Raw genomic sequence first — 16,463 nt, 5'->3', positions numbered from 1 at the left:
TCATTGGCAGACAAATTCTTAACCACTGCGCCACCAGGGAAGTGGAAGGGGAGTATTTTAAGAAGCTGGTTGAAATTCGGAGGCACCATTTTCCCAGCAGTTCCTGGCTACAGAATGCCTAGTCACGGCCAATGCCAACGGGAGGATGCTGTTGACCTCGATGAACAGTCTCCTAGGTCTCAAGCAGAACAGAAGCAGGAAGGATGTATTTGTCTAGGTGATTCTTAATGCAGAGCCAACCCCTATCACAGCATAAGAAGAAAAAAAATCACTGTCAAGTCCCCTTTAAAGCAGATGCTTAAAATGTTAGTTGAAAATATATGAAAAGTGATCAGCTTAACCTGGTAATTGTTTATACTTAGAAACCATTCTCCCATCCCCTAGCCCCCTAATATACTTGAGGATTTATTTCTCACTGTGCATCCAGTTAATGGTCTTTCTAAGGCAAGATTTCTCTAATTATTCTACTCCCTATTAAGAAGGCAGAGAATCTTCATATTGTTGAATATGTCACCACAGCGGCATTACTTGTTTGTTTAAAGTCTGTGGGTAGTTAAGTAAGAAAATACAGAATATACAGTTCTGCTGCTATGATTACTTCTGATTTTTAAAGGGGAAGGAGGAGGGTGGCCAAGAGGTATTAGGAAGCAGCTTCCCAAAGAGGAATCCCAACGGGCAGTGAATGGTTCTAAAGCAGTCATTTGGCTCCCTCTAGTGGACCTTTCCAGAATTACTCATTCCCCCACGTATAACCCGGTTACACACAACAAACACACTTGTTTGGACAATGGAAAGATGTAGTGCAACAGTCTACCAATTGAAACTCTCAGCTATATGTCAAGGTTGGGAGAATTGGCTAATGTCCGTAGGTCAATCTAGCAAGAGGAAGAGCTTAATGGAAGAGAGAAAATTGATTCAGCTCTATTTCATGCAAAAGAGACAGGGCGTTTTAGCAATATTCGTTATGTCAGTTTTCTAGTTACCAATCCCACCAACATCCTACTGCCTTAGTCTACAGCAAAAAGCACATTCAGATTCAGTACATCTCAGGGTCTCGCCACCCCTCAACCCCCTCCCCCCCAAAAAAAGTGTTCAAGGGACTTGTAAAGGTGAGTGACGCCCTCTATTGGCTCAGATAAGTCCTACATGTGAGATTTTTTTTTTCTTCATTTGGAAAAATCAGAATCTACGCCTACACAGAGCTATTTCTGAGCCTTTTAGAGTTCCAGGGGAACCCCCCCGTCCATATTAGTTGTACCTTTATAAATTGGTTGATAAAAGATATTTAATGATAAAAATCAATGAAGTTCATGCACAATTTGCATTCTGTTCATCGTGTGTGCATGCATGTGTGGTTTCTGAACTTCAGCCGGTCAGTGGGATATAGATCACAGGGGTCCAGAGAGCCTGACCCCTGGAGGACAAAAGCAGGTCAGGTAAGACACTGCTCACTACCTGGGTATTTCCTTCCACCTGTGGGTCCCCTGAACTCCCTCCTCAGCCCCCAGGACCGGGGGCCATTTCCTGCCCACTTTTCTATGATGCTATGTTGTTAGATGGGACCATAGTGCCTGGAACCCGTTGTGATGGCCGTGTCATGGGATGCTGGGGAAGGGGCGTTTGTCCTTGGCTACATCTAGCTGTCCACAGACCTTGGCTTCAGTCCACTGACCCAGGGCAAACCAGAGGCTAGGTGTTCTCATCTCAGCCCCACGCGTATCTCCTCTCACCTGGCTGCAGGGGAGGAGGGCTCACATCATCTCCAGGCCACCTCGTGGGTGACCTTACAAACGCAGCTAGCTCTGGCTTAATTCAGCCATTCAGTTTTTTTAAAATGGGTTTTAAAAAAAATGAGTTTGACATACCTACCATGCACAAGGGCCTGGATGCTGTGGCAATTGAAAAGTCAGTAGAACACTGTCCTTGCTCTCACGGAGTTTCCTTTCTAGAAGACAGGTGGTGTATTCAAGGAGAAATCTAGTGACCAACACAGGCAAACCTGGAATACGGCACTCACCGTCTTGTTGTATTGAAATCATCTGTTTAAATGCCTGTTTCTTAAATGAAAGAGACCTAGTGCTTCCATTTTCCCTCTCTCCCTCCCTTCCCTTCTTTCTCATCACCAGGCGCAAGGCCAGGAACACTGTAACGATCAGAGCAAATACAAGTAGAGTGGGCTGGTTAGGGGAAGACTAGCTCACATATGCTGGTGGGGGGAGGTGGGAGGTGGTGCCTCCTCTTCCAGTGGGTATTTAGCTGTGACAATGGGTGTCATATTCAGCACTGTACAGCCATCTAATTGGGACCCCCCCACCCCCCAATCAGGCCACAGCCAATCCAGGCTTCTCTGCTGCCATCCTTTCCCTGATTCTTTCTGGTTCCACCCAGCCCCATCCAGCCCATGGATAGTTCTAGTCTTGCCTTTCTTGCATTGTTCCCAGTTTGCCACTGTCATGAATATGGCGCTGCTGTGAGCTTTCTTGTATGTGTCTCTTGGTGCAAGCAGAGACGACTTGGTTAGATATTTACCGGCAGTGGCCCTGGTAGGTGGTAGGAGGCAGGTGTGCTCAGCTGTAGTGGACACTACTGTTCTGGTGACTTTGGCTGCTGAGCCGATTTCCCCCCGCTTTATCGTATGTGTTTTGTGGGCCACGAATTCGGGCAGGTGGGGGGTGACTAAGGTCACTGAGGGCCGGTGGTCTGGGGGCTCCCCAGATGGGGGCTCCCCCTCATGTCTAGTGCACATCGGGACAGCTGTGAGGCTGGGACCGTCGGGTTCCTCAGAGAGGCCTCTCCCCGCCTGGCAATCTCGGGGGTGGGGGTGCGGCTGTCGACGTGGCAGCCGCCTTTCCCCTCCCCGCCCCACCCCAGAGCGAGTGGGCAAGACCCAGGCAGAAATCCGCCAGCTGCTTCTGGCGGAAGTTACAAGTTGCAAGTCACGTTTTGGGCATCACCTCTGCCACGTAAGTCCCTGTGTCCCTGCGGCTCAGATTCCCGGGATGGAGGGTGAGCCCCCGCCCCCCGCCACGTCCGCGGGAGAAGGAGCAGAGGGCTTGTGGCTCCTGTGATTTACCGCGCTGCCTGATACTTTCTTTTTTTTCTTTTTATAAATTTATTTATTTAATTTATTTATTTTTGGTTGTGTTAGGTCTTCGTCGCTGCATGTGGGCTTTCTCTAGTTGCGGTGAGCAGGGGCTACTCTTCGTTGCGGAGCACGGGTGCGTGGGCTTCAGTAGTTGTGGCTCACGGGCTCAGTAGTTGTGGTTCACGGGCTCCAGACGCGCAGGCTCAGTAGTTGTGGCGCACGGGCTTAGTTGCTCCGCGGCATGTGGGATCTTCCCGGACCAGGGCTCGAACCCGTGTCCCCTGCATTGGCAGGCAGACTCTCAACCACTGCACCACCAGGGAAGCCCACTGATACTTTCTTAAAGTGGTCTTGGGAGGTTTTAAATACCAACCTTTGTTGTAATGAACAAAACCTGTTCACATGTGTCTGGAAGCTTCCTTCTCCTCTCCGTCCCCAGCTCCAGGGCAGAGTTGCTTTCACTGCTCCCCAAGAACCTGCCCCGATCTCTACAGGGGGAACCTTGAGGCATCATCTGTCTTAGCTTCCTGCCCGCTCCACAGACTTAGCACCCACTCACCTGGCTCCCTCTCTCCTTTCCTCTTCACCAGGGCCGGCCTCTCTCCCGCCTCTGCCTCCCCCCATTCCGCCCCCCCCCCCGGCTCTGGCCTCCCCCGGACTTGGCCCCAGCGACCACGCCCCGTCTTTCCTCCATCTTCAATCTCCCCAACTCCACTGCTTCTTTTCTCCCAGCTACAACTCTAACTGGACTGTTAAAAAGTACCGAAAACTTAAAGTGGACACATTAAGCATTTTGGCTTTTTAATGTATTTTTAGTGATCAACTCTGAATGATAAAATAGATCTCAAATCCAACAGAGGAGGAGAATGACCTAAGAGGAAGGAAGGGGGTGAGAGAGAGATTTTTAGACAATTTATATACACACATACATACATACATAAATATACATATATATACACACACATATGTACAATAGAATCTATAAACAAAATAGATTTATATATATAATATATATACATGAGAAAAAATATATATGTTCTCTTTTCTTCCAGAAGGGTCTTGAAAAGGAGAGACATTTTTCAATTTATCAAAATATGAGTTCCAGCACTACTGATTGTAACCACAAAGTGTTGACAATGATTAAGATGTCTAGGGGTTTACAGATTCTTAGAACACTTTCCTAGATATCCTCGCATAGGGATATAGGATTGAGGAGTATCTCCAGAAATCTTGTTGGTCCGATCCCTATATTTGGATAATCTTCTGGATACCCCAGTGATTTCCCCTTAAAGGAAAACTGTATCTATTGCTTTTTGGGAAGGTCCTTGTTGTTCATGTGAATGACAAAAACCCAGGTATTATTTCAAAAATGGAACAGAGTAAGTAAAAGGAGTGGGAGAAAGGCCCGTGCAGAGGGAAGACCTCCAGGCTTGGTTCTCGACCCCGACCACTGGCAGCACCCCGGGTGGGTACTGCCCGATTGCGCCTGCATGGGGTGTGGCCCGGGCTGAGCAGGCACCAGGTCAGGTATATATATATGGAAGCTATACCCCCAGGTATATCATCTGAACAGCAGCAAGATGTTCTGGGTCACGCAGGATACATGCTGCCTGGCAACTTGCATGTCTTAACTGCGCCTGCAAGTGTGCTGTCATTTTGATAAAAAGTATGTATTTTCATGGGAGAAGAATGATCTCAGAATATTAGGGTGGGTATCTCTGGGTGTTGGGATTACAGTGATTGAGATGTTCTCTTTTTTGCATATCTGTATTTCCTAAATTTTCCAAATTGAATATTTATTACTTTGATAATAAGGAAATAAAGGTGGTTTACGAATAAATTCTTGTTGAACCTAGGATCAAAGTGAGAAAGGGGTTTTGAGCCCCGAGTGAGGTGTTTTCACCCCTGCCCTCCGTTTTTATTTAATAGGAAGACGTTGGCTTGACTGATACTTCTGCAGGGCGTCCAAATACATTGTCATCAAAACTAGGACATTCTTAGGAGGGAGGGACAATTGACAGATCAGGACAGCCCGGCACACGGGACATAAGGTCATCCTAATGATCACCGTTGGAAGCACTTTGTGCAGCCGTGACCCGGATGGCCAGCCACCCAGCATTCACTGTCATCCGAAGGAGTACTTCCTGGGCTCCTACAGTGAACCAGGCATCACGTAGGTCCCGGAAAAACAGCAGTGACCTCGACAGCCTTGGTGCCCCCTCTGAGCCATCACCTCCACGGAGAGGACCTGCCCTGCCTTTGGGGACATCTCCAGGGCCTGCTGCTCTGAGGCAGGGTGATGTCAGACTGGGGCTCTTCATGCTACACCTGAGACTTGCTGTTTAAACCTGCATTTGATGCCTCTCTGGAGCGAGGTGGGGAGACGCTGAGGCTGAGTGGAATCTGGGAAACCATAAGGGGACAGCCCATCATCAAGAGGGGAAGAATGTTAAACAAGTAACTACATAATTTATGAATTGCAAATGTAGTAAGTGATTTCAGAGAGTCTGGGGTGTATGAACGGGAGGATCCGACCTGACCCAGGTGCTTACAGGTTTTCCCAAGGAAGTGACAGGAAGCTGAGACCTAAGAGAGAGACAGGAGTGAGGCTGGTGAGAGGGAAGGAAGAGGCCCTTCTCACGTTGAAAAGTGAGAAGGAGCTCACGCCACGTCTGTGCATCCAAACGGGAAGTTCGTGTGCTTGGTTTCTTTCTTTATTTTCCTATATTATTAGAAAAAATCCCATCCTGCTTTTGAATGCCACATTTCCTTGTGAGCATTTGACTCAGCAATAAAAGGCAACAAGGATAAACTGTAAGCACAGGGTATTATACCCGATGTCTTGTAATAACCCTGTAATGGAGTATAACCTGCAAAAATACTGAATCACTATGCTGTACACCTGAAACTAACACAATATTGTAAATCAAATATATATCAGTAGAAAATAAAAGAGAAGGCTTTCTGGTGGTTTTGAGTAAAGCAGTCTGCAGACTCACTGGTTTCCTGGGACGTGCCCGAGAGTTCGAAGGCAGCCAGGGAGCGGGGGAGAAGCCCTTCCTGACGCTGACCCTGGGGGACAGAACCACCTCTGCTCCAGCCCCTCGAGGCCGGGCGTCCTGTGACTTGTGCTGCTGATGTCCCCATACCGGCCGTGGGCCAGCAGCTGTGTTCTGTCAGGGCCCATCTGTGAGTTTTTATGAGCTGACTGGTTTTGATGTCCCCAACTCCCTGTTGCTGCTTCCTGTGTTAGGGTCTTATCTTTCAAGTGGCCCAGGAATGCAGTATCTGGCTGGGATCACACTGATGGGGCCCAGCCGGGATGATCACTGAGACGGGGCAAATCTGGTGCTGATGAAAACAGCCTTCTTGCCTCTGCCGGGCTGGCTCGGCCATTTCTGCTGGGGCAGTAGTTTCACTGCCAAGATCTTCACTGGAAGATCAGTCTGGGATGTTTGATCCAGGATACATAACTGACCAGGGACGCTGGGGGCTTGCTTGCCTCCTCTCATTGGAATGCTCCTTGTTTTTAGGCCTCTTCATGGACAGGGTTAGGAAATTATTTTTTTTTTAAGATAAAATGAGTTTTATATGATTACATACTTGAATTTCCAACTCAAATAGAAAACTATAGGCTTTTTATGTCACCTTATCTATCATCCATTGGTTTCTCCTCTCTTCCACACCGAAAATCCCAGTTCCCAATGACACCAACGTAATTGCTCATCTGCCAACACTATGATATGAAAATAGCTTAATTTTTTCTTTGGCAGTTCTTTTTGTCCTAGGTAACAGCCCATTGTGGAGACACAGTCAGATTACCATGTTTTAAAATTACTTACAATTGTTCCTCTCCCTATGGCAATGCCACTAACATGATACAGAGTTAGGTTCATTGTTTCACTTTATTCTTGATTATTTGGGGACTGATTTTTTAAATTTAATTTTGTTTCATAATTACGGAAAATATGTTCATGGTTTCTGACCCAAATCTACAAAGGAACGTTTATTTGGAGAAGTTGCCGTCTTTGGTAGATGAAAGTAGCATACCACACACAGTCCTCCCCACTGTTATATAGCCTGGAGGTCATTTCATGCTGGCAGTGGAGACAGTCTTCATTCCTGTTTTTAATCGGACAGTACTCGTCGTGTGGCCGCATCATAGCTTATTCAACCGTCTCCTGACTGATGCACACTTCGATTGTTTCCAGTCTTTTGCTTTTACAAACGGCGCTGCAGTGAAAATCCTCGTACATTCTCTTTTTCTTATTTTTGCCAATACAGCTTTAGGGTCAACTCCTAGAAGTCAAATTGCTGGGTCAAAGGGTAAACGTACGTTTTCTGGTAGATATCACCAAACTGCCCCGTATGGGGTTGTGCTGTTTTGTATTCCCCAACTGTTTCTCCACATTCTCACCGACAGAGTGTGTTACTGCATTTTTGGACTTTGCCAATCTCAGAGCCGAGAAATACTATCTCAGTGAAGTTGCTAATTTGCTAATGTCATTTTTTTTTACCACTGAAATTAGAATAAAGAGGTAAGAAATGTTTCGTCAAGATAATATTCTCTTTAGTTTAGCCTCATAGCCATCACAGGTACAAGGGCTACATCCAGGCTTCACTGGCCTGTGGCTACAATATTGTCTCATTAACTTTTTTTTTTTTTTTTTTTAGATTTTGATTGATTGATTGATTGATTGATTGATTGCTATGTTGGGTCTTCATTTCTGTGCTAGGGCTTTCTCTAGTTGTGGCAAGCGGGGGTCACTCTTCATCGCGATGCGCGGGCCTCTCACTATCGCGGCCTCTCTTGTTGCGGAGCACAGGCTCCAGACGCGCAGGCTCAGTAGTTGTGGCTCACGGGCCCAGTTGCTCCACGGCATGTGGGATCTTCCCAGACCAGGGCACGAACCCGTGTCCGCTGCATTTGTCTCATTAACTTTTAATGCCCAAATTACAATAATTTGAGGTTCCCTAAATATACCTTAAAAGGGACACAGCTCTCCTTATGTCTCCCAGTTGTTCTGGGGAGTCTCCAAAGGGGACCTTGAAGGCAGCCACGAACCAGCCTCTTTGCTGCAGTCACCAGGCTGGCTGCTGGCCCACTCCCTCCCCTGCTATGCGGCTCCTGCCGGTGCAGCGTCCTGGGGTGCGATGACACATGAGTGGTGGCTGCTGTGAGGACACCCGTGCTGACCACTTCCCCTCCCCCACCCCACGTGACCACGAGACAGCGCTAGGGCACCGGAAGAGGCTGCTGGAAGGGCTGCCCCCAACACTGTGCCGGACTATCTCCTGACCCCTCCCCTAATTTCTACTATTCTCCTAAAGCATCTCCAGAAGACCTCAGTCTGCTTTTGGCTGCTGATGCTTATCCAGAATCTTATGGAGATTTTCACGAAAAGGGTTCCTTCCTTGGATGGTTCAAACCCCATCCAAGAGGCCTTCCTCTACTCTATAAAGCAAACGCGTTCGTGCATATGGATGACGCAAGCAGATACGGGAACATGGGTTACAGCATCACCTCCATTAACAGCATCTGGTCAGCCCCAAACGTCCCGTCCCACAGGCACCTCCCCGCATCTCACGAGCACATGGCAGAGTACACAAGTAGCTGGCTCTGACTTATAACAGTAAGGCAGGAATTACTGATTGAAAACCAACTTACATCAGTTTAAAAGGCAAAACAACTGACAAAGTGGACAAAATTACTGGAAAGTACATTTAAATACAGATCATCCTGAAGTGCACAAACATTAACAATTAAAAATACTAGTGATTCAAAAGATTCATCTTGATCAGTATTCTTTCGGAGATTTACTTAGAACCAGAGAGGAAATTTTAAATTCATGGAAAACACTGTTAAGCAAGCAGAGTAAGCACACTGATTTAAAAGAATAGGAAAAACATGCCCCAATTTGGAAACAATTTTCTTAAAAAATACATAAAATTCATAGGACTCATAAACATTATGAACCTCAACCAAACACTCCTACATTTCAAAAACAAATCATGGTAAGTGAAAAAAATGCTTAAAGGCTCATAAAAGGTTGCTAGAATTTTTGTTTGCATTTACTATTTACTGTTTTTTTTCTTTTACTATTTTTACTGTTCCATCTTCTACAATTGGTTATTCGGCGTCGTAAGCTATCATGTATTTGGTTTTAGGTCGGAGCCACTTCTGTTAAGTGCAGACCACTGAGGGGGTCCCTGGGTTCCTGGTGGCTTCCTGTCTATGGCAAAACAATGTGACTTTTTTTTTTTTTAAAGATTTATTGATTGATTGATTGATTGCTATGCTGGGTCTTCGTTTCTGTGCTAGGGCTTTCTCTAGTTGCGGCAAGCGGGGGCCACTCTTCATCGCTGTGCGCGGGCCTCTCACTATCGTGGCCTCTCTCGTTGCGGAGCACAGGCTCCAGACGCGCAGGCTCAGTAGTTGTGGCTCACGGGCCTAGTTGCTCCGCGGCATGTGGGATCTTCCCAGACCAGGGCTCGAACCTGTGTCCCCTGCATTGGCAGGCAGATTCTCAACCACTGCGCCACCAGGGAAGCCCAACAATGTGACTTTTTGTGCAGACATTCTGGAAGCATCGCTGAACTGAGACTGAACCATGGTCTAGGCTTCACTGAATCCACTGAAGTCATTTTGGAGGTGGTTTGGTCACCATGTCACCACGTGTCATGGCGACAGGGGCCCCTCAGGCTGCTCTTGCCCATCCCACCTGCTTGTGGATTGCCCGAGGGTCTCTGGCCCGAGAAGGAGACCCCAGGGAGCAGCTCTGCCCCTGCAGTCATTCCCATCCTGGAACCTCGGTTTAGCCTAGGATCTGGGGATGACACATGTCTCAGGCTCAGTGGAAATGGTCACCCCAGGGCCTCTCAAAGGGGCTCCCACTGCTGGCTCAGACCCCAGGCCCAGGTGAGGTAGGCTCCACTCCCGCTGAGGATGTTTCTTCTCCACTGTACCTCATCTTGGTGACTCTCCTCAGTGCCCACCCCCTGTGCAGGTCACCCTGCCCCTTGCCGTTTTCGTCCCCCTCTTCTTACATCTTTTGGGGTACCCATAGGGACAAGGATGAGGCCAGAGAGGCACCTAGATGTGAAATTTCAGCTTCGGCTGCCTCCTGGGGTCTGAGGGTGAGTGTCTCCTGGCTAGTGTGGGCCCTCTCCCACCTCGTACAGCCTTGGCCCTGCTGCAGGTCTCGGCCCCAATCCGCAGTGTTCGGGCTCCGGGGAGATGGGTGGGTCTGAGGCGATGCAGGATGGCCACCCGCTTAACGTGGAACACTGCTGAAGACAGAGCACAGTTTTTGCAGCTCTCAGAGACTCCTGGTCCTGACTGTGGCCTTGAAAAGTCCTCAAGTCCATTCCTCTGCCTGAAATCAGGATTGTACCTGAACTGTTGTACAAATTTAACATCCTAGAGAAGCCACCTAACCCAATTTCCACCCATGAAGACCGCCTAGGGAAGAGGCTGGCGTGAGGACTCAGGAACCTCGGGTGTCGCTATCGTCACGAGCTACTTCAGTCTCTCTGGGATTCAGTCTAACGGTAAAATGCACAGGGGTTGGACCCAGTGCCTTTTCATTCTCTTCTCTCTGTGGCATTTTACGGTGTTTGGAGTCTGTTACTCTGGGAACAGTCAGTCCTGATAATAGGATGTTATCTGTAGGCAAAGCTCATTGCAGGCTGTGGCCGGCGTCCAGGGAGAGCACAGGTGTCCCAGGCTCTCCGCCAGCACTCACCCTGGCAGTTGGTTTCTTATCATTAGTCCCCAGCAATGGAGATTGGAGGGGAGTGCTGGTGACCCCCAGAAGGACGCCAGGAATAGGCATCAAGTCCAGTTCTCAAGTTAACGATGCACTAAGAGATTCACGGACACCAAGAGCTTCCTCGACACTTGAGAGGCCTCCAGTGACTCCAAGAGCTGGCAATCGGTGAAGATGGAGATCCCGAGCGAAGCAGTGCCCGAGGCTGAAATCAATCAAGCAGCGGTGCTTATGGAGTAACGCGTAGAATATAGATGCTTTTAATTGCTAATTGTTCTTGAGACGCCTACCAAGACTTTTTTTTTTTTTAATGTGGCCTAAATGTTCTCCTCACAGGCACAGTGAAGGAATTACAGTTTATTCACGGGCTGACATGCTGCTGATTGAAGTACAAAGAAGGGTAATCAAGGTTAGTTTTGTTTTTTTCATATGGCTTTTAACATTTACAAAGAAAATGATTTCAAGGGGTACACGCTAGAAAGAAACAAGCTGTAAGCAGTTACCAATCAGTCAAATACTCGGATTACTAAGAATATCCCGCCCCATCCTCATCTTACCACCCCTCCCCCATAATCAGCATCTAAATGCAACAGGAATTACTCTTTTGTTCATGACTCTCAGGAGAGACTCCAAGACCCAGGCTTGGGGTAACTTCATCGAGACAAACGTCCCTCCCTGACCCAGGCAGGGAGGCAGCCTCGCAGGATGCCCCCAGTTCAGATGAAATGAGCAGAAGTCTCTTTGTCTCCCATCCCTGTTCCCCAGAACTAGACTCGGGGGCCCCTCTATAGTGAGTTTTAATATGGGAGAAAGGTCAGCAAGTATGAGGACAGGAAATTGGACCGATGTGACAGCAAGCCTGTAGAATACCGGTTCTTTGAAGAATTCCTCTCTTGCTGGTGTATTGAGAAAATGGCCTTTTCCTGGAGTCCTGAGGCTCCAGTGATGTCTCTCGGGGCACCTTACAATGTCAGTGGGTTGACAGACCTGGGAAACTCAAGGTCACTGGTGATATAATGTGTTCAGATTGTCCTTGCATCATGGGGGATGGATAATGGTGTTTACGGCCTATGCCAGGGCAGAATCAAGCCACGATAACCCTTGAGAAACATCCTTGGGCTATTCCTAAGGACAGGCTTTCTTAAACCCCTCAGAGCACCAGTGAGCTCCAACATACAGGAAGAAGCCCTCCAGAGTCATCAACCAGCCTTCAGACTGAGGTCTATACCTTTTTAAGGCATGAGTGCCCACTGGGTCACATTTTAAACTCAGTTTTTTAGCCAAGCCTAACTTCATGATTCAGGACAAGATGTGTACGCAGGTGGCAATGTGACCTGTCTGCCCCACCCTTTCCTAAGTCCAATACCAGCCAACGGAACTATTCAGATCCTTCCATCGCTCTAAAGGAAACCAGGGTTCAGAGGAACATACACAAACCAAGAAGAAAGTCAGAGAGCAGCAAGAAGGAGCTCTCTACAAAAAGCAGCCCTGCATCCTCGGCTTCGCTGCTGTTTTGTTTTTTATTCTAATTATTTGTTTCCAAATGTAACTAATCTCTGCCATTTTCCCTGGGATGTAGTCCTGCTTCTGGTTCACTGTCTTGGTTGGGGTGCGGTGCGGGGCACGGTTTCAGGCTTCTGCTTGAACCTTTGTATCACGATTGTCCTTGCTCCACAGATGGGGTCCTGCCAGCTGGGAGGTATATGCGTCCTAAGTACTCAGGGGCCGGCTAACGGATCTATGGGCTCAGTGATCCCCTGGTGAATGAATCTGGGCCAGGCCCACGCGCTCTGTGTATCTCCACTGTGACCACGGTGCTTTTGGGGTCCCTGGAGTCAGTGACAGCTCAGATCCCGTATCCAACAGACCTCAAAGTTCGAGGTTTTCTCCTCTCTAGTGTACAGTGACTACAGCACAGGGCTCTGTGTCCCTTTGGGGAAAGATTAGGGGAATTAGTACCACCTTAAAGACTTAAAGGATACGGGGTGGCGTCCCCAGTTCATCTCCACTTAACGCACCATACTGGAAAGAGCAGACGGCCACTGTGTATTCAGTCCCTATGTCATTCTCCTCTGGCTCCTCTTCCGCCACACAGGTCTCCTCAGTTTCTAAACACCCCTCCACGTAACCTTTACAGTGTGCAGTTCCCTCTGCCTGGAATAGCTTCCCTCATCTCCAAGTCTTTCCATGGTACCTTCTTAGTGAGGCATCCCTGATCACGCTATCTAAAACTGTAACCCACCCAACGTGCCCTATCCTCTTTCCAGGCTTAATTTTTCTCCATAGCACTTAGCACCACCTAAAATTTTACTGTATTTATTAATTGATTCTGTTGCCAGTCTCCCCTACTAGAATGGATGCTCCAAATGAGGACAGGACTCAGATGTCGTGCTGTTGACGGCTGGGTCTCTGGTACCTAGGACGGAGCCCAGCATAGGGCAGGTACCCCTTAAATACTTGTTAAATAAATGACTGAATGGATGAGTGATGTCGGCTTAACCCCCCTCCACCCCCAGGCGACCCAGCCTTTTCTGAATGCTTCCTGTCTCACTTCCTATTAGAGTCCCACCTCCACTGCCCACAACATGCCTTGACCATTTCTCTTAGGTCCTGCAGGCCAAGCAATGTAATTGGAAACAGGAGTGTTTCATGCAGGTTCTATTTTTGTTTTGTCTTGAACTGGAGTGACCTCCAAAGAATCTTAATTTTTCATACTGACCAGAGTAAAAGCCGAATGATTCTTTTAATATCCCAATGAAATTATTTTGTTAGAAATTTGCTTAATGTTTTCACATCTATTTTCTTGGGTGAAATTGGTTTATAGATCTCCTTCTTTTGTGTTATCCTCTACCTTGGATGGGATTTGATGTTCATTGTTACGTTATTTTCCCAACTATTAAATTGACTTTCTCTCCCCCTTCCCTCATCCCACCAACCCAGGAACTATGTCATGGCACAGGAATTACTGGAGGTTTGAAAGAACTCGCTCATGAAACTCTCCAGGCCCAGAGTCATTTTTGCAGGCAACTATGAATAATTTGTAGTCCTCTATGCACATTAGTCTATTTGGGCATTACAGATTTTATTATAGTAATTTTGATCACTTAATATTTTCTGCAAAAATCATACACTTCACCCATCTTTTTCAGTTGAGCTCTACAAGAGCATGTTAGCAATTTTTAAATTTCCTGTATCTGTTTTTATACCCTGCATTTCATATCTAATTTTAGTTCAGATAAATATTCTTTTCTTCTAGATTAACTACTAGAAGTTTGTTTTATACTGTTGTTTTTCAGAGACCCATTTCTTTGATGTTTTACTCTTACTATATTTTTCTCCTAATTCATTAATGTCTCCTTTTGTCATTTCTTTATTCTATTTTCCTTAAGATCACCTTATTCTTTTTTTCTACCTTCTTTAAATGAATCTTTAACTTCATTTATTTTCTCTTATAAATAAAAAAAGCATTTAAGGCTATGACTATAGTATTAAAAACACCCTATAATTTTTTATATGTAGTGTTACTTCCTAAAAGTCATATAATAAAGAACTTGTCTGGTCTTTTTCCTGGGTTCCTGGGATGGAGCCTTTAAACCATTAGAAGTTCCCGAGGGATGTCTGAGTCTTTGTTATTCATAATGAGCACTGGACTATACCTGAGTTTATGCTAAGGCAGTGACTCAGGTGGGAGCTGGTCTTGCTGGAAAGACCAACCATGTGATCAGAGGATTTTAGCTTTGAGCCACGAGATATCAGCCAGCCCAACCTCCTGACTCCGGGTAGGGAAGGGGGAATAGAGATTGAGTTCAATCACGTGAGCAATGCAATCAATCATGCTAGGTAATGAAACCCCAATAAAAACTCTGAATGCTGAGGCTTGGGTGAGCCTCCTGGTGGCTGTGCCGGGACCGTGGTGCATCCTGGCTCCACAGGGAGAGGGCGCCAGAGCTCTGTGTTGGGACCTCACCCTATGTGTCTCTTCACTGACTGGTCTTGATTTGTATCGTTTAGAGTAAAACTGTAATAATAAGCATAGCACTTTCCTGAGTTCTGTGAGTCATTCCAGTGAATTATTGAAGCTGAGGGGGTCGTAAGAGCACCCCTGGATTGTAGCCAGTTGGCCAGAAGTGCAGGTGGCCTAGGGACCCCCAAAATGTGCCTGGCATCTGACACGAGGGCAGTCTTGTTGGGGATCATGCCCCAAACCTGTGGAGAGGGTGCAGCTCCGGATGGTTTGTGTCAGAACTGCACTGCAGCACTGCAGTTTATATGTTATTTAATATTTTATTTTTTAACACAAGTATATAATTCAATCTCTTTGCTCTAGTCATTTGACATTCCTTCTAGATCTTAAGATATAATTCAAAACAATTATGGGGTGTTGTTTTGTTTTTTGCTTGCTGTTGCTGTGAACAAAGAGGAGCAGAGGTGCTCCAATCCACCAGTACATAATCCAATGATCATTTCATCAGTCATAACTCTCTGTAGTTATTCAAACAAGTCATGGTTTCAACTTCTTTCTGACTATATCTCCTTTATTTTTTACACTGTGTGTATGTGTGCTGATTTGATGGTAGGCATGAAGTTCCTGGATATGAGGTTAATCTATAAAGTTGTTAATTCAATAAAAAATGATTGAGGTTCTCTCCTGTGGCCAAAGAAAGACATGCCTGGAGAGCAGATGAAAACCATTTTCTATTAAATTGCTATTATTCCTCTGCATGCATTACTCGGTGCTTCAGTGTGAGAACGCTCACACAGTACTTGGTTGGAGTGAGTGGCAGAGGCCTCCAGAAAGCAGGGTAGACTAGTGCAGCAATCGATGCTTCTATTTTTTAGGAAAGGTCCTTCTTAAAAGAAAATATGGTCAGAGTGGAAATATAACAGATGTGGCAAGCACACCTGAAATCAGGCAAATCACCTTGAGAAAGAGTGCTCCAAAGGTAGGCAATGAATGGGGCGAAGGATCCTGTCTGATTAGTCATTATTTTCTGAATGGGTCTTTCCCACCCTCTTAGTCTGGGAGATTATATCTGAGATGCTATGAGAACCCAGCAGCCTGAATCATAGTCGCTGACAATTAGAGCAACTTCAATTTCTTTAAGCTGTGAGAGGTGCAAAGAAAAAGAAAAGGAGCAGAGACAAGCAGAGTGGGCCCTCTGGAAATAAAAAAACAAAAATGGAAATCAACATCTAATATCAAGGAAAAATGGCCACCATATAAATATACAACTATTCTTCCTGGAATTCTTTCTTCTCTAGAATAAATATATTTCCTCAAACAGTTATACAGGGATTAAAAAATAAAATATAAGAACCCAACTGACAGGCTAATGAAATTGGCACCAGCGATTCTTTTTTTAACCCACAGCATAACATCCAGCAAATGGAATCTGTGGTCCTTAATAATGATTTATATTTTTTATAATATGATAATAACCAGCTATTAACGGTGATTTACATTTTTGCAACATGATCTCAACTGGCTGTAATATAATGAATATATTTTAAAACCCACAAAAGTTTAGGAGCCAGACTACAGCACATAAGTTGTATTCATAGCCAGTATCCAGCACAAAATATCTTGATTCATCACATACCACAAGAGG

Source organism: Balaenoptera physalus (genome assembly GCF_965194825.1).
Source record: "Balaenoptera physalus genome assembly, chromosome: 2".
NCBI lineage: Eukaryota > Metazoa > Chordata > Mammalia > Artiodactyla > Balaenopteridae > Balaenoptera > Balaenoptera physalus.
This window is presented reverse-complemented; position numbering follows the sequence as displayed.